General features: G+C 36.8%; 1 long non-coding RNA gene across 1 annotated transcript; it reads right to left on the reverse strand.

The window, feature by feature from the left end:
* Window positions 1-15,436: 15,436 nt before the first annotated feature.
* LOC132630608 (uncharacterized) lies at window positions 15,437-19,393 on the reverse strand. The gene is made up of 2 exons (XR_009578628.1): window positions 19,138-19,393; window positions 15,437-16,637 (listed from the first exon to the last, which is right to left on the reverse strand). It is a non-coding gene; the product is annotated as an uncharacterized LOC132630608 (long non-coding RNA).
* Between the last annotated feature and the right edge of the window lie 5,050 nt (window positions 19,394-24,443).

Genomic DNA, 24,443 nt, shown 5'->3' on the forward strand with positions numbered 1-24,443 from the left:
TGGCATCAATCAAAGTGGTGATGTTCCTAGGCTTGAGTTATTGAGAGTGGTTTTAATGCTTACTTGAGGACGAGCAAAAGTTTAAGTGTGGGGTGGTGATGTTCGGCCTAAAAATGCATATATTTAGCCATTGTTATCTCATATTTTAGTACTTTTAATTGTCTTTTGAGTATTAATTATTGTGGCTTGTGCTTAATATTATATTTTACTATATAGAAATAAAGCGGTGTGAAAATGATGAGATTTGGAGCAGACTAGAATAAATCGGGAAGTTGCACAAAAATGGGACAAAGCTTACGTTGAATGAAATTGCAAACTAAAAATGAAGACAAAATAAAGCATTAAGGGGACGTCATGATGGTGCAATGATTGAAGAGTTAAATGAAGCAAAAGAGAATGCAATTGAATTTTGAAGAGGAAGTAGTACCTGGCAGCGAAAAATGGTCCCTGGAATTTCCTCTTGGGGGGCCGCCCAGGGCGGTGCGCCAGGCTTATTTTCGACTGTTTTTCGATCCGTGTTGAATTTAGTTTTTTAAAGCCCAGACCTTTTAGTATTTTATAAATACATATTCTATACTGTTTTTACACAACTTTGGATAACTTGAAATCCTTAATTCAGAAAGTTGGACCTAGAGAGAGCTTGGAGCCACCGTGGAGGTCATAATTACTAGATTTTATCTTCTCTTCTCTGTAATACTTATTTTGACATTTTTTATTCGGATGATTTGTTGTTTTTCCTCCATGTTTATGTGGAGCTAAACTCTTTAGTTCTAGAGTTTTGACACAAGCATGAAAGTTGACGTTTGATTATTGTTTCTATCTAGTAAATTTCCATATTTTAGGGTTGCTTTTGTGCTTAATTGTTTAGTTACTTGATCACTAATTGAACACTATTTGTGGTGCGTGAATTGGACTTGAGAAAGGGAATTCACGTACGTAATAAGAATAAATAGAGTTTGTTCGATTTAATCGTTTTGCTACTGAGGATAAAGATATACCCTTTAGCCCTACTTAGTTGAGTACGGAGAAATAAATGCGTTCTTGTTACCTCTAACGACCATAGAGATATAGGCGTTATAGTAGCATCTACAGGCTTGTGAGTAGTTCCAGAGAATATCATGAAGTTATAATTAACCCGTCCACTAGTAACCCATAGGTAGAACGATTTGAAGACTCAACTGGATTGTTAGTGGTCATAGCCCTAGATGTATCTCTTCTCCGATAAAAATCTGTTCTTTCTTGGTTGAAGTTCATTATTTATTTTATTTTATTTTTAGTTAGTTAATAATTATATCTTGAGCTTTTACTTCTTGTGTAGATAATTAGTATCGTTTAATTTAGTAAATAGTTAATCATAAGTCTCTGTGGGTACGATATCTGGACTTAAAAATCCTATATTACTTGTACGACCGCGTATACTTGCGTGTGCGTTTGGGAGCAACATACCTTAACCATCAACGAATAAGATGGAGGTTCAAATAAGGATAAATTGAAAATACAGTGGATCCTCAAAGAGTTGTGGGAGGGGAACATGAAAGAAATGGTAGAAACTAAAACTTGGAAAAAGTAAATAAGTTTTTTTTTTTCTCAAGAAACTTTTGTGAAAAAGTTTTCTTATTTATTGCTGGCAAAATGAATGGTATTTAATTACTCCCTCCGTTCACTTTTATTTATCCACTTTAGACTTTTTATGTTGTTTAAGAAATAATAAATGAAGTGCATAATTTATCAATGTACCCATATTAATTGATGCATATTTTTATTGGATTTCAAAAATGATTTGAAGTGAGTAATTAATACTATGGGTAAAATAGGAAAAAACAAATTGTCTTATCTTGATATGTTAAAAGTGACAACTAAAAGTGAAAATTTATTTTTGGAATACTGGACAAGTAAAAGTAAACGGAGGTAGTAAAAGACATGAAATTAAGAGTTATTACAAACTGGGGCTGATCGTTTGATTCATAAAACGAGTAAATAAAGGTGGTTAGTCCCAAAAACGATCTTCTTCACAAAAGTTTTCTTATTTATTGCTGGCAAAATTAATGTTATTTAATTAAAAGACTTGAAATTAAGAGTTATTGCAAGCTGGGGCTGATCATGTTGATTCATAAAACAAGTAAATAAAGGTGGTTAGTCCCAAAAACGATCTTCTACAGCATGTCATGCGAGCCCTAGATAACTCCATGTGTTGTTAGACTATGTGCCACTCCATTTAAAAATTATTTCTACTCAAAACAACTTTTTTTATTTAATACGAACAAAAGATAGAATTATCTTAATACGTGTTCTTTACGGACGAACCTCTTAATTATCAACAAAACTTTTCCCAAAATTGACAAAACTTTTGAAAATGTTTGAAAGTCCAATTATAATTAAGGAAGATGTAACCACATCATAGACTACTTTCTTTTGAAAAGTCATTCGAAGGGAGATATGATTCTTTAAGCATTGATGGCCCGACAGAGATAATGCTAAATGATTATGGAGAACTTGTCCCACAAAGGATTGTCTGCGAATTGCCCTCTTTTGGAGTGGTCTTTAATTGTTGCCCTCAAATTGCTGGGTCTTTAATTTTTGCCCTTAACTAGAAACCCTAAGGTTCGCGTAGAAACTCCCGCTCCGGCATAAAAATAAAAAATAATTTTGTAAGGCAAGCTTGGGGAAAGTTATGCCGGAGTCGGCATACGCGCGCTTAAGGCATAATTAAAGTCTGTCGGAGGGGGCAGATTTTGCCTTAAGGCATATATTTTATTTTATTTTACTTTGCAAGGCAAACTTTTAGTTATGCCTTAAAGAAAAGTTTCGCCTTATGGGACATACTTTTATTTATGTCTTAACTAAGAGTCTGCTCCATAAGGCATAACTAAACTATGCCTTAAGGAAAATTCATAAGGCGAAACTTTTCCTTAAGGCAAAGTCTATGCCTTAAGGAAAGATTTCGCCTTATGGGGCATACTTTTAGTTATGGCTTAACTAAAATTCTGTCCTATAAGGCACAACTAAACTATGCAAAAAGTTCTGCCGGATCCAGCATAACTTTAGTCATGTCTTAAGCGCGCATATGCCGGCTCCGGCATAACTTTTTCAAGTCTTGCCTTGCGAAATTATTTTTTATTTTTATACTTGAGCGGGGATTCGAACCCAGAACCTCAGAATTTTTACGCGAAGGGCAAAACTTAAAGACCACAAATATCAGGGGCAAAATCTAAAGGCCACCCCAAAAGAAGGGCAATCCAGCGCAAAAAAATGATTGTCAATTTCTATCAGATAATGTGAAAATAATTAACCCCATCTGTCATAAAGAGCAGAGCTATTAGAGCACCTCTTGACTGACCTAGTCCAGTTCAGTTCAGCCTTAACAAGTTATATAATTTAATAGTACTTCAGTTTAACCCTAGCTCTTCATTAGTGGCTTAGCGAAAATTTTAACTAAGGGTGTTCAAACTTCCAAAAGGTAATAAAAAATCGATGAATTAAGTCAAACTACATACTAATAAGTAGATAAATCATAAGAACACTTGTTATTAAATTAACAATTGCATAAATCAAAACTAACATAAAAGATGATAAAAGAAATTCTTATAGGAAAAGAACAACAACAACAACAACAACAACAATAACATACCCAGTGAAACTCCACAATGTGGGGTCTGAGGAGGGTAAAGTGTACGCAGAGGAAATTCTTATAGGAAAAGTAAAATTCAGATATATTATTTCAATTGTACTCGGGAGGTTTCATCTCGTAAACTATTTTTATCATTGGTTCATGAGAAACATTACTAGACACTTCTTTTTGCATAAGACACTACGAATTCGCCTCAAATTCATCACTCATTGCAGGACATTTAATACTTTGTTTTTACTATTAAAGGAAAATATTTTCCTATTAAAATTTCAAACGAATTTTGAGATATTCTAATGAGAAGAATAATTATAAAAACATAAAATCATAACCTAAACGGGAAATTGAAAAATGTAGCTAGATCTTTATGTAATTGCCACAAAAATATTTACGTACTATGAGGAAAAACGTCTCTATTTTGCACCTAATTTTGTGATGCCTATAAATAGTTATTTTTAATGTAAAGATGATAAATTAATTCTCTTTGTTAGATGGAAATACATTATCTATGTGATTTGAATACCAGTGTTCATACAAAAATAACACAAACAGATTTTAAGAAGAACAATAATATATGTGAGAATCATTTTGTTAAGGAAAATGAAAAACATAAAAGAGTAATAGTTATTTCAAATGATAAAATTTTATTAAATAAGACCAGAAATTATTCCATAAAATTTTGGTGATATGAAGTATGGGCCTCTTAGGATGCGGTCCAAATATCTCGGCACAAGCAGCACCACAAACAGCATCAGGCAGCCCAACAAATAGCATCTGGTTAATGCACCTATTATTATTTATTTTTTTAATTCTTTTGTAAAAAAAAAACAAAACACGATTGAGGTATGTGAGAGTCAAACCTACACAACTATGGATATATATTAACCTTGATCGCTAAGCTATCGATATCAGTTACGTTAAGGGTAGGTTGAAGTATTTATCATACATTAACACCCAGATGTTAGATTGACCAACCTTTCTCCACTGTCCTCCAATATGACAAAATCATGAAAAAGCCAACCCTGCCTTGCTCAAAGCAGGATGCAAGCTAGCTCGCAAACTTGCACTGGAATTCTTTTGGTAAAAAAATCTTAATATGTCAATCGCCATGATAAAATCACCTCTATGGCGATAAGTAGTTTCTGGTTTTACTTCTTGGGAATTGAAAGATTCAATACAATCATCCATTTAACATCTAAAGAGACAAGAATAAGAAGACAAAAGTTGATTTTCAAGATGGCGTAAAAATATGTTGTGGAAGAACCGAGTTTGACTAGCACACAATAACACAAAAAGAAAATAGAGAAGAAAAATAACTCGAGTGTTTTCCACTATGAATGAGAAGAATAATATAAACATCTCCAATTACAATCTGCATATATAGATTCCAAGTATTTTTCAAACCTGCAACGACAATGTCTCCATACTTCTCACATATTAATATGATGTTTTGGTACTTGTTGTTATGGTTTGAGTTGGGACCTGAGAAACTCGATGAGTTTCTAACAAGAAAAATCAGATTTGGACATTGTAGATCTTATTTTTTCCTGGTGTCTCGTGAACACGAGAGATCTCTCGCGATCGTGAACCACTTACAAGAATGCGAGGTGTCTCTGGTGAACCCGAATCCCTATAGCAGTACAAAATGGGCAGAATCAGAATTCTCGGTTTATTTCACAATTGTTGAGTTTGGGGAGCTCGGATAAGGGGACTCAGGAGGGAGTTTCCACTTACAAACGCGACTTAAGTGTTCTAATCACCTATTTCGATGTACATCATTGATTTTCATGGTTTTTACGCCAAAATTACATATTTAGTGAAGTGAATTTGAGGGACTTTGGCCTAGGTTTAAAAATATGTTACTGGGGATTTGAATATTGTATTATAATCCGATTAGAAATCTAATCACATATTTAGACTAATAGGGTTATGGTAAAGTAATTTATTTCAAAATTTGACCATGGGGCTCGGCCTTGACTTTGTCTTTAACCTAGTCTAAAAAAACAGAGTTGACATTAATGGATGCCTCTAACATCATGGAGTATTCTTTTAATAGATCTAGCTCGAGTGGTGGAGTTGGAGCGTGAGTAGGTTGTTCAAGAATGTTAAAGCTACTTCGGACCAAGTCAGTTAAAGCTTTGACCTATGGGTGTCAAGTGGGCCGGGCAGGGTCATTTAAACGTGGGCCACAAAGGGCCGGGCTGTAAGTTAGGGGGCCGGGCTTGAGAGGGAAAAGGGTGTCCGGCCCAACCCACCCTGGATAAGGGCTACACTTCGGGCTAACCGGGTCGGGCTGGGTTATAGTTAGTGGGCCGGGTTTTTTTTTTTTTTTTGTTAAAGTTCTAATACAAAAATAGACATTTACATCTAATGATAAAATTGCTAAATTAAAAAAAAGTTTAGTCGTCGTCAAATTCAAAAAGCAAGTCGTTGTAAATTTAAAAAACTAGTTGTTGCTAATTTTATTTGAACTCCTAAATTTATGAATAACTTCACTTTGGTCATATTTTCAAACTATAAGTACCCATCCATTCTTCTTCATTTTCACACAATTCTTCCACAATTCTCTCTTTATCTAAATTTGTTATTCAACTAGTGTACATTACTTCACCTCCACCTTCTCCTGGAGTTCAAAGATCAACTTCAAGTGCGGTGTGGATGCATTTTGAGCGAGTAAATGAGGAACATGTTAAATGTCAACATTGTGGTGACATATATCTTCACAAGTCCGGAGCGTCTGGTATTAGCCTATTAGGGGGGTGGGGGTGGAGGGGGGTACCGGTGTGTTGCGTAGACACTTGTGAAAAGGCATGAAATTGAACTGAATGATTTATCAAAGGTATATTTGTTGAGATAAGTACTATCACAATCTAATATATACTATATACTGAAAATGTATCAAAGGTATATTTGTTGAGAAAACAAAATTGTCTAGCTTTAAAATTTAAGGTGTTGTTTGACCATAAATACCAAAAACAAATTCACTTTTTTTTGGAATTTTTGAAGTTGGAGTTGTGTTGGGCCATAGTTTTTGAAATTGTAGTTTTTGATGAAATGTAGTGTAAAAAAGTGAAAGTATTTTGAAAAACAAAATTTTCTTGTTTTTGGTATTCCGGAATACAACTCCGGAGTTGTATTCCGAATATTTATGGCCAAACGCCTAAAAGTAAAAAAAGTGAAAAAAAAAATCAGAAAAAAATGAATAATTTTTATGGCCAAACGGCTACTAAAGTGCTCCGTAACAAGAGACTCCTAATTTATTGGGATACAATGTTTTTAAAATACTTATTATTAGTAATAAATGTAGTACTTATCGTGTTTTTTATTATTTTGTTTTTATTTGAAGTGGGCCGGGTCGGTGCCCCGGTGGGCCATCACCCGAGCTACTGGTGGGCCGGGCTGGTGGGCTGTCCACCTTGTCCGGCCCAGCCCCCTAATAAAACCCACCTAGCCCAACCCCTTACACCTCTTAGTGGGTCTGGGCCGGGCCGGTGGTGGGCCGAGTTTACAAGGTCGGGTTCGGGCTGGCCCGACCCACTTGACACCCTTACTTTGACCTCAATAAGAGAGTTTTCCTATATTGATATTGTTTCACATATGCTATCTATATCGGGGTACCATATATATGAAGAGACGATCATATATGTTGATGCGGGGGTATAGGGTTGTAATGACCCGTCAGATCATTTTGGTGATTTTATCTACTTTTCCCTAAACAACCCTTTCCTTAGGTTTAGTTTGGCATTTTTGATTTGCAGTGATGGGTGGCGCGGTTATCAAGGCAATCAGCAGGGAAAAATCCTAATTTTGGGTTCTTAAGTTTTGTTTTGGATAAAACTTTGATCAATAGTTGACTTTTGGGTAAACACATTCGGAATCGAATTCTAATAGTTTCATTAGGTCCGGAACATGATTTTTGACTTGGTAGTATAGTTAGTTCGGGTCCTGAGGCGTTCGGGTGTGATTTGGGTCATTGGTTGGAAAGTTAGGATTTTGATATTTTGGAATCGGAAAAGGGCCAAATATAACCCTGTACTATTGGAAAAGGGCCAAATATACCCCTCGTTATACTTTGAGTCTAAATATACCCTTACCGTTATACTTTGGGCACAAATATACCCCTCCACCGTTAAAGTTGTCCACCTTAGGCATCCCATCCTACGTGGCAATGATATTTGATGAGGTGGATGCCACGTGGCATTACCACCTCGTCACCCTTAACCCATTTTATTCCTCCCATGTTCCACCACTAAAATTTCCATCCTTAGTAAAGGTATATGAAAAATCTGAGGTGAGGCTTAAGGAATAATGGTTGTGGACCATTCGCAGTTTTGCATCATTAGCAACCAACTACCTGAAAACACCATTGAACCACCACTGCTTCACAATTCTCAACCACCTCTCAACCAGATCCGGTCGACTCAAGCAATAAAAAGTCCACTTAAGTTACCTATTTTAATAGTATTTGTCACATATTCAATAAAATAACGGAACAATGAATTATAATTTTAATATACTCTGAAAATCATTATGTATATTAATCATTATTCAACATATATATGGTTAAAGAATTAGGTACCATGTATATTCAAATAATATAATATAACAGACCAGTAGTAAATTACTTTTTAATACTAGGCAGAATGGATAAAAAAAAATTCTAGAGCTCTAACTATATGGTGGTAATAATGGAAATGGTGGTGGAGGGGTGGAAGTTCTAGTGGTGGAAGATGGGAGAAATAAAATGGGTTAGAGGTGATGAGGTGGGAATGCTACGTGGCATACACCTAATCATATATCATTGCCACGTAGGATAGGATGCCTAAGGTGGACAACTTTAACGACGGATGGGTATATTAGTGCCCAAAGTATAACGATAAGGGTATATTTGGACCTAAAGTATAACGAGGGGTATATTTGACCCTTTTTCAATAGTACATGGGTATATTTGGCCCTTTACCGTTTTGGAATTGACCTTGGTCAACCCCAGGTCAAGATGACCTTTTTTTCTAGAATTTCGAGTGCGCTAGCAAGTTCGTAGCATGTTTTGTGACTGAAATGCATGTTTGGTTTGTGTCCGAGGAGTTCCGGGTGAGTTTCATGTGTCAACTAATTTTGGAAAACACCAAAAAGGCTGGTTTTCCAGATGTTGGTTTCCATCGTTGCGTTCACGAAGAAGCGACCACGATCACGAGACGTTGACCAGGGTGGTCAACGCGATCGCGGGTCCCCCATCGTGTTCCCGAAGGGGAAAGGGGGTCTGGGCCTAGTCGAGCCCAGGCATCGCGATCGCGATGCCCTTGTCACATTCGCGATGGTTAGGCCGGGTCATGGCCCCGTTCTGGAGCTCAAAGAAGGGACGGTCAGTGAACAGTGATTTATTTTCCAACTTCGGGACTAAACCCCATATTCTCATAACTTAAATTCAAATGCTTGATTTTAGGAGAAATTAAGTGTCAATATTAAGATTCATCATTGGGGTAAGAGTCTAACCATCTCCTAGGTGATAAATCATGATTCCATACTTTATTTCTAAATCTACTCATGGTTTAAGGTTGTAGAATAAGGGTTTTTCTATAAAATGGGTTTGAAAGGAAATCAATGAAATTGAAGGATCATTTGTGAATAGAACTCCATGATTTTTAGGATTGAATAGAACTCCATGATGTTTAGGATTATGATTAGTTAGACTATGGGTAAGATGAATTTAACTTACATTTCCAGTTTTACCCTTAAGGATCGGTTTGGATATTCTGGGCTCATTTTGTGCTGAGGACTGAAACATAGAACTATGGGTGTGGTTAGATTGGAGTGACCTCATAGAATACTAATTTGACCATGTTAAACTCAATTTCGTGATATAATTACCATTTTGACCTTCTGAGTTTGGGGATGGGGTTTTGGGTCGACTTTTCAACTCGAATCTCTTTTATTGCTTTATGGGTACCGTTGGACTCGTGTGTTAACATAGAATTCGTAATTGTTAGACTTTGGTCGTTTGGAGGCGCTTTGGAAAGGGAAAGCTTAGGTTTGAGTGTTCGTGGCACCTGCTCGGCATCGGGGTAGGTTACAATTTACTCCTTTAGACTCCAATTTGAGTGCATATTTTGTCTATAAATTCTGAAAGGGCATTGGACATGATGGGGGTCTCACCTTAGTGATTGCGATGAGCACGTGGGTGGGTACCAATTATATTGTTAGGTAGTTAGAATGAGGGGGAGAGCATGTTAAGCCTTCGGGCGTGCTTGCGGTGATAAATCCACTTAGGTTGGTATGATTGCTTTTTATGTGGCTATGATTGCCGTAATTTGACTTATACTTGCTTGATTGAATTGATTACCTCATCAATCCATATCTCGTGTACTTGTTGATGGGAATTTTGTGGGTTATGAGTTAGTATATGTAACTAGTGTGACGATGCATATTCATTCTTGAAATTTATAATGTTGTTGACTTGAGATAGTACGCATGTTGCACTCATTTCCTATTTATATGTGCATTTGGGTAAGTTATGATGAAAAGATATACGAGATGGTAAAAGGACAAGAATGTGGTACGAATATTGTTCACACAGTTCGGCGGTACAATGAGTGGTCACAGTCCAAAGGAAAAGGACCTCGGGCGGTACAGTGACAGGTGTATAGACCTCGCGAGTCCCCCATAGGTCATTACTATATGGCATGGTCTATAGCATGTGTGTACCAGGTTATTTCTTGGCCAATGCATTGCATTTTATTCTCATAATTCATGTACTTCTTCATTCCTCTATGTGATATGTACTTAACTGACTATTTGATTTCTCGTTGAATTACATGGAAATATGCTTAAGTGTTCATAGTAAAGGTGCTATAGATTTATCGTTAGACTTGATGCTTTCTTTAGTATTTATATGCTTTATACGCTACCTACCGTTGTCGGCCTATGACACCAACACGGTACTAGTGTTGTACTCATACTACACTTCTGCACTCTTTTTCTGATGTGCAGATACCGCTCCCTATTCCAGCTCAGAACATTGTGGTTGATCCCGACGCATTGTGTTCAAGACACTTAGGGGAGCTACATAGTTGACTCGTGGCCCTTGCATATCTCTTCCTTAGTTATTTCCAGTTGATTTCACAAACAACGTATTTTGTCCTACGTGACTTGTATTCGACAAATTTAGTGCTCTTGTACTACTAGACCAGGTTTTGGGTTGTATAAGATTAAGATTACTTTTCTCACTTCTTTTATTATATAACACTGTTGGTTTACGTACTAGTGCATTGTTGTTCTTTCGTTACCTTTCGAATGTCTTCAAGACTTTTGGTACGTAGACGTCCGTACCCATCCTTGAGAGGCTATAAGACATTTAAGAAACTTCCATTCTTTCATTTCTTTCGTGTTAATTTGTTCAAAGCTAAATATCTGACTTCATAGTCTATTCTCTCACAGATGGTGAGGACACGTATAGATGTGGCTAGGGATGAGGCACCAGTACCTGCTGCCAGAGCTGTGGCACGTGGAAGGGGCTGAGGTAGAGGTTGTGGTAGGGGTAGATCCCGTGGAGCAACACCGACCACAGGTCGGGCACTAGTGGCGGGTCAGACCCGAGCTAGATCAGTGGCTCTCGAATCAGAGATTGAGCCGGAGTTGAGCCGTGGACGAGCCTATTGAGGAGAGGGAGCTGGAGCCAGCCCAGGCACCACCTGAGATCATTTCTACACCAACTATTGTGCACATTTTGAGTCTACTTGGGGGCTTAACCCAGGCCAGAGCATTCCAGGCTACACCAAATGGGTCATAGACTAGGGCTGGGGGTCAGACAACCGATCAGTTGATTGAGTCAGACACCTAGTTCTATGGTACTCCTGAGGAGGATGTGTATGAGTTCATCATCAGTTGTCATGAGAGGCTTCACAAGTTGGGTGTGGTGGAGTCGCATGGGGTAGACTATGTTTCATTTCAGTTGATTGGGAACGCAAAGTAGTGGTGGAGGTCTTATGTTTAGTGCCGATCAACTGGGTCGCCTCCTTTGACTTGGACTCGATTCTATCAGGTATTTCTAGAGAAGTACGTTTAGCTTACCAAGGACATGACCTTAGATAGGAGGTTTTGGAGGACTCAGATTAGGGTAGAAGGCTAGTAGGTAGTTGTTGTTTCAATCTATAGTCTACTGTCCTTTGTTTCTTGCTACTATATATGGTTTCTTGTACTTCGATTATCTTATTTATCTGTGATAGCTACTGCTCCCTTTTTTCATACTGCTCTATTTTGACTTATTCGCTTTCTTTAGTTTCATTTGCATTTTGCTTTGAACTGCTTTTGCTTATCTAACCTTTCTCGTTGTGATTTCTCTTGAGCCGAGGGTCTTTCGGAAACAGCCTCCCTGTCTTCCGAGATAGGGGTATGGTCTGCGTACCCTTTACCCTCCCCAGACCCCACATTGTGGGATTTCACTGGGTATGTTGTTGTTGTTGTATTTCTAGAGAAGTACGTTTCTTGTAGCTTGAGAGACACGAAGAGGGACGAGTTCCCTGACTTTGAGTAGAAAGGGTTATCTATTGCAGAGTATGAGTCTCGATTTCATGCTTTGGCCCATTATGCCGTGTTGTTGCTTCCCACTGAGGCAGAGAGAGTGAGGCGGTTTGTGAAGGGGTTGACCCTTACACTTTGATTAGCGACATTGCAGGTGGTAGCCTCTGGGGCTTCATTTCAGGTAGTCGTGGATCGAGCCAAGGACGTCGAGTCAGTGAGGTGGGAGGCTCAAGGTGAGGGTGATGACAAGAGGATTCGCAGATTTGGTAGTTTCAGTGGTTTCTCCTCTAGGAGGGAGGGACACTATGGCAGAGATCACCGTTATCATTCCAGTCGCCCCATTCAGTTCGCACTTTAGAATTCAGCAGGTGGTTCTTATAGGTATAATGATTTCAGTTCTAGCTAGACATCTCAAGGTTCATATCCGAGGCATTCAAACTGTGGAGGTTATTCAAGTTATTCCTTATCTGTTCAGCAGCCCATGTTTGGCAAGTTTTGTTTCGAGTGTTGTGACACAGAGCATTTCAAGAGGGAGTGCCCAGACTTAGATAGGCTGGAGCCCAGCAAGGTTCTTAGGCTCAGGTATCTAGACCAACTGCACTGCCAGCTAGAGGAGGCGGATATTCTGGTAGATGGGGTTTGCAGCCTAGTAGAGGTGGTCATCAGTCCAGTAGGGAAAGTTCTCAGTCAGCCAGGGCTGGAGTTCAGTCAGGCCGTGGTGGTTGTGGAGGTACACAGTCCGAGGGCGGACAAGGTCACTTCTATGCTTTTCTTGGTAGGCCAGAGGCCAAGGCTTCTGATGCAGTTATCATAGGTACTATTTCGATCTATCGTCGGTCAGCTGTGACATTACTTGATCCAGGCTCTACCTTTGTTATGTGACTCCTTACTTTGCTTCTAGTCTGGATATGGTTTGTGAGTTTCTTGGCTTTCCTATTATTGTTTCTACTCCTGTTGGGGATTCTGTAGTGGTGGATCGAATGTATATGTTACACCTTGTAAAATCCCGCGTCGTTGCATCGTAAGGAAACTAACATAAGCCCGGAGAGGCCATGGAACCCCATAAGGTTAAAAAATGTTTGAACCAAGTGTTTAGCATGTCTCTTGAGGTTTCAGGGTTAAACGAGTCGAAGAGAATACGTGTCGTAAAAAAATCGAAAGTATAGAGTAGATGTACGGACTGTACATAGAAGTACGAACCACATACTTCTTGGGGGTGAGACCATATATCTTAGACAAAATGATGGAAAAATTATTGGTGAGGTATAGCCTAAATATACGGCCCGTACATGGTGTATGGCCCGTACAGGTTGGTCGTACATCTTGGAAGTGGCCAACTTATGTTTTAAAAGCATTTTGAGAGTCATTTTTGCTCATTCTCATCCAAATCTCGTCATATACTCCCTAAAACCCCGTTTAGCAGTTCTTGGAGATTGAAGGGTGAAACTAAGTGTTTTGATCCAAGATTAATCTTAAATATTAGCTTAGGTGAAGATTTGCACTTGTGTAGTATTGTATTGGAGTTAAGGGTGACTGTAAGCTAAGAGCAGCTTGGATTTCAAGTTGTGGCTACTGTACAAGGTAAGTATATCATTTTATTGCTTGTGCTTAAGATTATTTGGTGTTGGTTGATATAAATGGCTGAAATAAGCATGAAATACTGTGTAGAGTTGCCATTTGGGAAGTCTTGAATTCATGGGTTATTTCCTTGTTATGTTTGTATGTATGAGGCTGGAATTCTTGATGAATGAACTTGTTATCTTGTTAAAGATGTTATTAAGTTAAAGTAAGAAATTCGTAAGGGGTGACAGGGGTCATATGGGTTCCAATCTGAGCTTGCCGCTCGTCGTGACATGTTAATGACTTGTTGTTGATGTATTATGCTTGTTGTTGGTGCATGTCTTTGTTATGTTGCTCTGGTTGTTGCGGATATATGGAGTTGGAGGAAGTCAATGTTATAGGGGAGATGCTGCCCAAATTTATATAGACGAGCTACTAGCTTAACGTTATGAACTTAGCCCCTACCTACTATTAATCATGAGTTATTGGGATGTTGTAGATTGAATTATATTGTGGGCTACTTGAAAGGTATTGAGAAATCAAGGAGATTGAGGTATGTTAAGGCTAATCTTCCTTCTTTTGGCATGACCTAAGGGGAAACGAAAAGTAAACAAAACGCTATGCCATAACGAATCTACTCCTAGTAGCTAGAAGTAGTATCCATGTTGTTCAATGTTTCTATAGTATTGTTTCCAGCAAGTCTATTTACATCATTCTTAAGTTCCATAGAGTCAAATAATGAAAATGATGTTAGTTCCATATTGTTAATAGGAGGTGTAACGACCTTTCGTCACTCCGACAGACTCATAATGTATTCTTATCATACTTATGCATTTATACATATATGATATCATGATACTGATGCCATAGAGGCCTAATGGCATTATATATGTCACAGATCACTTTTACGCGAGGCATAAAAGCTACTTCGAATTTGTGGACTCTATTGGATTTATTTGTTTTTAGAGTCGTCACCTAATTTATTAAGGGAAATTAGGAAAATGAGTTAAAGGATTTATTCAAACAAGAGAAAAATCCTTTAAAACCAGAGTTCAAGGTAAGGGTTCCGATGATCCCCTAAGGAAGATTTTAAGCACCCTAGTATTAAAGATTCGTAAAATACGATTGACCTTCGAGCTTCAATGTGTTATTATTGTAATTATTTGTCTAAAATGGTTTAGTTTCTTGTATAACTTGTCATGGCATATCATAAATCATTTTGACAAAAAGTTCCTTTATTTGAGAATAAAAAGAGTTGAATTTTCCATTGAAAAATGCATATAAGGCTAAAAGTTATTTCATTTTCGGATTAAAACACACTTAAAACTTCTCTTAAGTAGAGTTCAACTGAACTTGGTCCATTGTTGTGTCTTTTTGTCCTTATAAATTTATTGAAAACTTTGAGTATATCTCCTTTGTAAACAAGCCATGGATTTATACAAGTATGAAAGTGTTTGTTTCAAAATGCAACATATTTATCCATTTTTAGTCATTTTGAAGGTCAACCACATCCTACTTTAAAACCCTTTCTTCAAACAAAAATTTAAGTATATTTTCTTTTCCTTATTCATGTTAAAGTGGGGCTTAGCCCAAAAATAAACTTAAACCATTTTCTTCTTTTCCAAACAACTCTTCTTCTTTTTTTTGAAATATATATCCCTTTTGATTCCTCTTTTTGTGCCAAATTTATTTGTCGGACAATGTTGATTTTATGAAAAAAGAAAAAAGACCATCTCTTTGAAAATCATTTCAACTAAGTTCTAACTATTGGTTCAATATTTATACAAGCATTCTGTATATATACATGTACACAAATATGAAAATAAAAGAGAAAAGTTAAGTTGGTGGGCCTACCGAGCCCACCAGTTGCCATTTTCACCCATAATTGGGCCTTCAATTTTTTCGGACTCGATGGAAGGAGAGTGTTGGGCTTCTGGCCCAACAGTGGCTTCGACCCAAATGAACCGTATCGCGGAGTATCATGCGAAGAAGGAGAAGGGAAAAGGGGAAAGATTGTTAGAGAGTATCTACACTTAGCAAACTATTTAAACAAAAATTAATTCTTAAATGTAGTCTAAGCAGATATGTATACGACCCTATATATACCGAGGCACAATCTCATATACTTCACTAAACAGAAACAGCACAATGAAAGCCCAAGACATGATTGGCAGGGGATACAGGCCCAACATATTAATATGACGCAGCAAAGGAAAATTCAGAAAGGCCCAAATGAAAACAATACATGTGAATAGGCAAGGCAAGGGCCAAATCAATTATTAGAATAGTGGCATTAAGGAGATGGGCTCAATTTAGTGGATAACAGTTCAGTTCGCAATAAATATCATGATATACCATGGGCATACATGATATATAACTCAATATATACTGGGTATATAAGGGGGATGCATATCTAGTATACCTGGTGTATATCTAGTATACCTGATGTATATCTCTCATCACAGTACATCACACAAAAGGGAAAAAGAGAAGAGAAGATAATCTCGAGCAAACAAAAGCAGCATTCATCTCAAATCAATTTTAACACGTGTATGCATCCATATAAAGAATATGTATCAGTGTACCCAATATATTTTACCCCTCCAAGACTGTCATAACACTTATATGTATAAAAACATGAACACATGTCAAACTTCATCTTTTTATCCATTAAAAGAGGGAAAATAGCATAAAACTTCGATAAACTATGTCCATCTAACCAGTATACGAGCGTCAAAGGAAGCAGGGGATATTTATTGACAATCATTCAAAGTTCAGCTTTACGTAAAGCATTCTAACAAAGAGAATCTTGATTCTAAGCAGTCAATGCTTCAAGAAGACTAAACAAAACACTCATTTTGACAGAGGGTATGCACCACCACAGGGATCTTCTTTTCTTTCAAAGTTAAACCACTATTCCATCCATTCCACAATCCTAGAGAACAAAAAAGGAAAGGGGTCATGCTGATTTATCATTATACTTCATTAATTATCTTCTTATTATACTTTGGGAAAATCACAAAAGGATTCAAAACTAGTTGGAAAATATCCTGAGCATAAGGAAACATCCCAGTATGGTCATATTACAGGCAGGACTATTCTAAAAGGAAATAAGGCTCCATCTTCTCAAACTCACAACATTAAGATAACCACAAAGGTAGGATATGAAACAGAACAAACAAGAAGTAAGAAAATACACATATTCAGTATAGAAACCTTCAACATTTGAGGAAAAGAAGTAAAATTGCATTACTACATTCGCTGCCTTGCATTCAAGCTTCATTTTAGCATACAAACACACATGATTTTCCCTTTTTTATACTCACTAGGACCTTAGAGGGTTGCATGATGTTTTCATCCCATAAAAAGGAACCCCAATAGCCTGGGATGGGTAGTAATAGACAGAGTGGTTACTCAATGTCCTTCCTAGACCCTCCCTAGCCCTAGGTAAGTCACTTTTCATGTTCTTACAAATCAAGTGACAACCTCATAAGTTCTCTTTATAGTTAAAATGATCAAGAACAGTGTCATCATTTACCCTTTAAATGAACCACACTAATTCAGTCTATTATGAGAAGGCAAACATTTGACCTTTAAGCTTTAAACTGTTAGAATAGCAACTTACCCTCAAACAATCAAGTCAACATCAATCATGAACCATTTTAACCCAAACTCTTTGGCATAGAATCAACATTTCTATGTTTTTGACCAAACAAATATCATGGTGTCCAGTCAGACAAAGCAGTCATATTCAGTTTTCAGAGATAGCCATTGAAAACAAGGTTTGTGCGTTTGAACTTACTTACTTAATTATAGTTTCATCCCTATCTTGCTACAATTAAACAATTTCAGAAAAAGAAGAAGAGCGGCATAACATATATATCCCAGGTATTATCCATGTAGTGCAAGAGAAAAACTAGACCTTTAGACAAATTATGGAAGGATGACCATATTTTCTTCATGTTTAAACTAGCTTATGGGAGTCAATTTAGAACACTTTAAGCTCATTTATACACACAATATACCAAATACATATGGACTCAGTTCTATTTGACTCAGACATGATGAATACTTTGCAAGCATTTAGCTACCTCAGGGGTTAGAATCAATTAATTCATTTAATAGGGATATCAACATTACAGGGATTTCAAACAGAACAGGTCTTGACCCAACAAGGTGCACTTAAATAGAAGATACACATGTTTTGAAATAAGTCATTTACAATTTATTCAAAGACAGATAGATCATGTATTTTCTTCACAGTTTAACCTAAATCTTGTATACACAAAGCAGTGTTTAGTTTTTTGGGTTAGTTATCAATCGTAACCTACTCATAGTTGAGAACTATCCTAACAATCATACAATGAATGGGAGAGGAGAACAACTCAAATCATGCTTGCATTCACCTTAATACATACTTTGTTAACCATGAACCACACCCAAGCTATATTATGTACTAATAACTGGACTAATCTGGTAGTTGAATTGTAAGTGAACTAAACTACAGGCATGTTAATAATTAACCTAGAATGTTCTCAGTTTAAACAGTAACTGAATTGATTAAGCAAGGCATGAGACATGTTAGTTAAGCTAAATTAATGAAATTACAACCAAACAATATTCCACTAACCCACATTAATCACCCTAATGATCTAGCAGGTATCACACAAGTACAAGATTAGACATCATTTGAACTAAACAGAAACTATAAGCACATTAGCTAAACCAAATTAACTCAGATAACTACTTAATCTAAAATATCTAAGCAATTAATGCTTAACCTAAACTGCTTAAACAAAATGTCATTAAACTAAATGAAACTAAGCTAAATGTCATTAAACTATATTAAACTAGGCTAAATTAAGCACATATAGACTACTAAACTAATATATCTAAGTATAAATATGATAATAACTAATTAACGCATAATTAAACTAACCAACACACAAACACAAGCATATTAAAACTAAAAATAAAAGAAGGAAGAGTATTTTCCTTTCTTATGTACAACCCTTGTCCAGATTTGGAGTTGGAATCTTATGCTTCTTACCTGACACTCAGCCACAAAAAGAAAACACAAGTTTTTAGACTAAAAATTCCAATTAGCTAAGGGTTTCAGCTTAAAGCTAAACCCTAAATAAATTGGAACTATTTTTTTGCTCTATTTTAAAATACTTGTGTAAAATTCAAAATTTAAGACTTGTAAGGTGTGTGTAAAACAATGGGAATGTATAGAACCCCAAAACCCCTAATTTTTCTGTTGAAACTCGATGTGGGACTGAGTTAACTTTTGGGATTCCTCTTGAAATCCCGTCCAAACTCAATGAACCAATAGGAATCAACGAATTCAAATTGCAAATAGACAAATCCCATTAAGGTATTTGAGCTCGTTTGACTTTAATTTGCAGAAAAGTAAAAGATGAGAAGGATTATACCTCGTTTGGTTGAATTGCGGTGGAAAGAGGGCAATGCATTTATTGATTTTCCCAAAATGGCCATGGATGACCTACGTAAAGAAAGACTACACTGCACTCATGCCATCTCCTGGCCGATAACGATGAGAGAGAGTGAGTATCGTGGTGGCGGCTAGGGTTTCACCGAAAAACCCTGCCTTTCAAATAAATGAGACCTTAGAGATCTGTTCGTTTTGTTATGTGCGTATATGGTGTTATGTTGGGTTGGGTTGGGTCTGGTCTTAATGACTGGCCCAGGCCATCTAAAAATGAGGAGGGAAAGCCCAAATGCATATATATTCACCTGTATATGTGTATACACGTATATGCGTATATATATATATGTATGTAAAAAAGGGAAAAACATGCCATTTAGTTAATTTGACAAATTAAAAAGTGTGAAAATTAACTCCCTTTTAATTATGGACACATTAGAAGCAAAATCAATTGATCTTTTCAAATGTGACCAATGCAAAAGATAAGTTAATTATTTCAATTGTTGCCTTAATTAACACATAGCAAATAATTATTGGCTATTTCAATTATAGCCGCAATTAGAACATAGAAAGCAATTGATCCATGCAATTAACAGAAAATCAATTGTAATCAATTTGTTTGGAAATAATTTCAATTATAACCAAATAAATCATAAAATTGAGACGTAATTTATTATCTATTTAATTAATCATTTTTCTTGGCTTAACGGAGTAAAATATTTATCAATTGACTATTAATTTTTTAAAAACACTTAATTGACTAATTGTTTCCACTGTTTTTGAATTAAAATTATGATAAGCGTGTTTGAAATTCTTAAAAATATACTAAATATGCTAGATGACATACACTAATATATTTGATGATATTTTACCAAATGAAATGGAAAAATGTCACCAAAACAATTTTGTAAAATCATTTTGGCTTGTAAAATGTACAGTTTTACCCCGTTTGTGATTCAAGAACTCCGAATAATTAAATAAAATTATTGAAGATAAAAAATTAGGTATCAACAACTGCCCCTTCGGTGTTCGGGGATGGCAAGCCCATCCCTGATCATCAAAATTGGACGAACCTAATTTTTGGCCGACTAATTTCAAAAGACCTTTTTTTTTAATGCAATTTTCAATTTTGTGGCTGGACCCTGGTCTCTGGATTTCCTACATATCTCGGGCATTATAAGAATTCAGGCAACCTATAGTTCGACTCAATTAAACTTTTAATGCAAGTTTCAAAAAAAGTCTAGAATCTTCTAGTATCAAAACTAAGAAGACCGGAGTGATCTATTGGAATGTGACTGACTCTCTGATATTGAGTCCGCCTATATATCCCTGGTCTTGGGAATCAAGTCACTTGTAGTTCAACTCAATTGGTCGAAAAAGGTATCACTTATGAGAGAATGCCTTTGTATTTTTCGGTGAGTGCCCGACCGGTTGCAGATTTTAAAAAAATAAAATAAAGCAAATTTCAAAAATCAAATTTGTGTGGCTGAGCATGGGGTGGAGCAATCTTCCAATTCCTGGTCGGAGAGCTTGACTCTCATGGATACCCTACCTCGACCGGCTACATAAAACAAAGTTCCATGTTTGCTCCACATGTATCTGGGTCTAGTTTTATCAGTATGCTCCTTTTCTTGGCGGTTGCAAACATATTTCCATTTGCTCGGTAGTATTGTGGTTGATCTCTTGGTCTTTGTTTTGTTTTCACCACCCTTTCATGGCTTTGTGATCGTACCTTCTTGGTTTGATTTTGTGAGGTAACCTTCTTGACACCACTTGAATGAAACGACCATCTTGGTCTTGCATAATGTTTTACCATCCTTGCGTGGTTTTTGTCTCTTGTTATTCTCTTGGTTGATGTCTTCAACATAGGTGACCCTATTGGCAACGTCTGAATTGATTAAACCTTTTTTGGTCACTGTTTGTATGCAATGGCTCTCTTAACAATTTTTGATGTGATGGCCCTCTCAGCGTGTTTGATATGAATGACCCTCTTGGCAGTTTGTAAGAATGGTCCTCTTGGAAGTTTTTATGAATGGCCCTCTTGGACATTTGTATGAATGACCCTCTTGACAGTTTGTTTGCATAGCCCTCTTGGCAGTTTATATGTGAATGGCCCTCTTGGAAGTTTGATATGAATGACCCTCTTGGCAGTTTGTATGAATAGCCCTCTAAGCAGTTTGTATTAATGACCCTCTTAGCAGTGTTTGTACGAATGACCCTGTTGGCAATTTTTGTATTAATGGCCCTCTTAGCATGCATATGAATAGCCCTTTTGGCATGCATATGAATAGCCCTCTTGGCATGCATATGAATAGCCATCTTGGTAATATTTGTATGAATAGCCCTCTTGGCAGTTTGTATGAATGGCCTCTTGGTAGTTTGTGTGAATGACCCTCTTGGTATGCATATGTTTGAATGAATGGCCCTTTGGATATGACAAATATGGCCCTTTTGGACGGATCGTATTTCTTTCATCCTTTATGCCTGTGAACGTCTTGGTTCTGATATGTTGTTTTATTCATTGCGTGACCCTTTTGGCTTGATATTGTTTTCCTTATGACGTTTTGTCCATTGTAGCCCTCTTGGCTAGATTGTTACCTCTATGGCATTTCACTCTTTGTAGCCCTCCTGGCTCGAGTGGTCCGTCCTTGCGGATCTTTAGTTTTTGTAGCCTTCTTGGCTCAAGTAGACCACCCTTGTGGCACTTTTATTCTTTTGTAGCCTTCTTAGCGCGAGTAGGCCACTCTTGTGGTGCTTTCTATCTTTCTGCAGCCTCTTTGGCCTGATTAAGCCACCCTTGTGGCGTTCTTCGTTTCTTCATTCTTAGTGCACTAGACGCGAACCGGGTATCTCTTTCGATGAGCCTCTTCTTACCTGCTTTGTCAATATGAACAAATAAGGTTAGCAATAAATGGTCGTCCTCCTAGTGACACTGGGGACCTGCATTCAAAAAGTGTTAGTTTCCTATAAGGTTGACTCATGTCATTGACTCTTGTTGCACCATTTGTTTGGTTGCACTCATGGGTCCGATCCTTTTGGATTCGATAGTTCGATAGACGAATTTATTTTATAGTAAAAACATTTTCCCAAATCGTTGATCATAAGTTTCTTTTTTTTCAAATTTTTGATTGTAAAGAATGTAATTTTTTTTTTGGAAAACTACTTAAATTAGTCGTCATGACAGAGAATCTTCAGTGATTGGCCATATTTTGTGGCGAAATTTTTGATTCCCTTGAGTGGAATAGTTGAGACCCTCTCAAAAATTCTGCCTCAGTTTAAAGTCTCATTGCACCGAACTATCATGCCGAATCTTTATGAAGGAATTTTGAGATCCTCTCATAACCAGTTTAGGGTTTGGCTCGGCTGACTCTCATACCGGACTGTAGTGAAGGAATTTTTGAAATCCTCTCAAAAATGCTACCCCAGTTGACTATGTGTGGCAAACCCTCATGTCAACTTCGAGTTCCTTTGAAGTCCTATCTCTGTGGCTTCCTCCGAGTGTCTTAGGTTTTTGGATCGGTACTGTAGCGGTTCTATTTTTTCCGATTCATATTTGCACTTGCCTCATTTGAAAAGAAAAGTGTCCCGGGGAAGTACGGTTGTCAGTTGTATCGGGAAAAAGGAAAAAATATACTCCTTCAAGTAAAAGTTAGTCATTCATGCAAAATATCACATTTTTCAAGAAATGAAAATGGTAGAGTTTTGCCTAAAATTAGGCAATGGATTTCGGACTAGAACACCTAGGTTAACTCTCGAAGGCCTTTAACCTAAGTAGAACACCATGTTAGCCCACCCGTTTTAAGTTTTTAGGTTTTAAAAGATTTTTAAGTGTAGAAAAATCATTTTTTAGGCGTGTTAATTTAGCATTTTTATTAGTCCAATTTTACTCTTTTTATATTTTATATTCCAAGTCTTTAAACAGTCCAAAATAGTCCAAGAGAATCTATATCAGTCCACTGTGGGTCAATAGTCCACAGGTTTCAAAAATGTTCCAATACGTCCCAAAATTTTTAAAATTGATCTTTTTCAATCTGATTTATACTTAATCAGTCCGTCCTTTATTTTAAAATCGTGAGTTATTTTTTTTTTCAAAATCAATTTTGTACAATATAGAAAATTGAATTTTTTACATCTTTAAATGGTGACAATTCTAAAGGTTCCAATTTATAAATAAATACACAAGTAAAATTGAAATTGCATAAAATAAGGATGAGTAATTGGGCCAACCAAGCCCAACAGAGGTATATAAATGCAATGTCCTCGCGATCCAAGCGTATGCTCCATTTTTTTTTTTTTTGCTCCAAGGTTGGTAGACTCGATCTAAATTGTTAGTGGGCCTCGTTGAGACCCACCAATGGGTTGGATGGACAAAGTATGCAAAAAGGGTATGAATGACATTAGAATACATCCATGAATTAAACTAAGTAAAAGAATTAAATTTTTACAAAGCCAAAAATTGAATTACAACATCATTGGGCCAAGCCCTTATAATAATGAATCGCATAGGCATAATTTAGACAAATAAAGAGGATTCAAGTTTCAGAGACACGTATAATAGGCCCAATCACAAGTAATAGGCCCAAGCCGTTCTCTTTTCTCAAAATTTTTTCTAAGTACCAAACTATGATTTACTCGATATACCCCTAATATACCTCATATGGAGAGAAAGACCCTTTAAAGGGCATACCCTCCATATACACTAATATATACTAGGTATTCAATAGCTATCCACCTTTAAGCACCCTACTTATATCACACAGAAAAAGCTCAAGTATACTATGACTCCAGACTTAAAGGTTTAAGCTGCTAATTAGGACTAACAAACAATCACAAAGTTTACTACAATTCACAGTTTCAAGGCCAGTCTCCAACATGTTCAAAACAAGAGTGTCGTGGAGTAATTCATCTAGCACAAAAGGGAAAACCAAGCAGCCTCAAGCAAACAAGCTACACATGAACTAAGTTTAAAAGCATTTTTCAGAGGTGTTAATGCAGAGGAGTAGCATAGAGATGCATTATCACATTAACTATGTTGCAAATTTAAATAAGAAGTGAAACAACACCAGTTTACTCTCAATGTGATTTTTAGTTTTTAGACTTTCCAAAATGTGCACTCAATAGGTTTTTAAAAGACATTTATGCAGCCACAGGTCCAAACTGAATCCCAAAGCCAAAATCCCAAGTTGCATTTTTTATAGAAATGTAAAGAGGTTGGCAGCTCTTAAAATGATGCACAAATGGGTTTCCCAAACATAAGCTAAGGCAAAATCCCAAGAGAATCAACAATGCCAA

This window comes from Lycium barbarum, chromosome 3 (assembly GCF_019175385.1).
Source record: "Lycium barbarum isolate Lr01 chromosome 3, ASM1917538v2, whole genome shotgun sequence".
NCBI lineage: Eukaryota > Viridiplantae > Streptophyta > Magnoliopsida > Solanales > Solanaceae > Lycium > Lycium barbarum.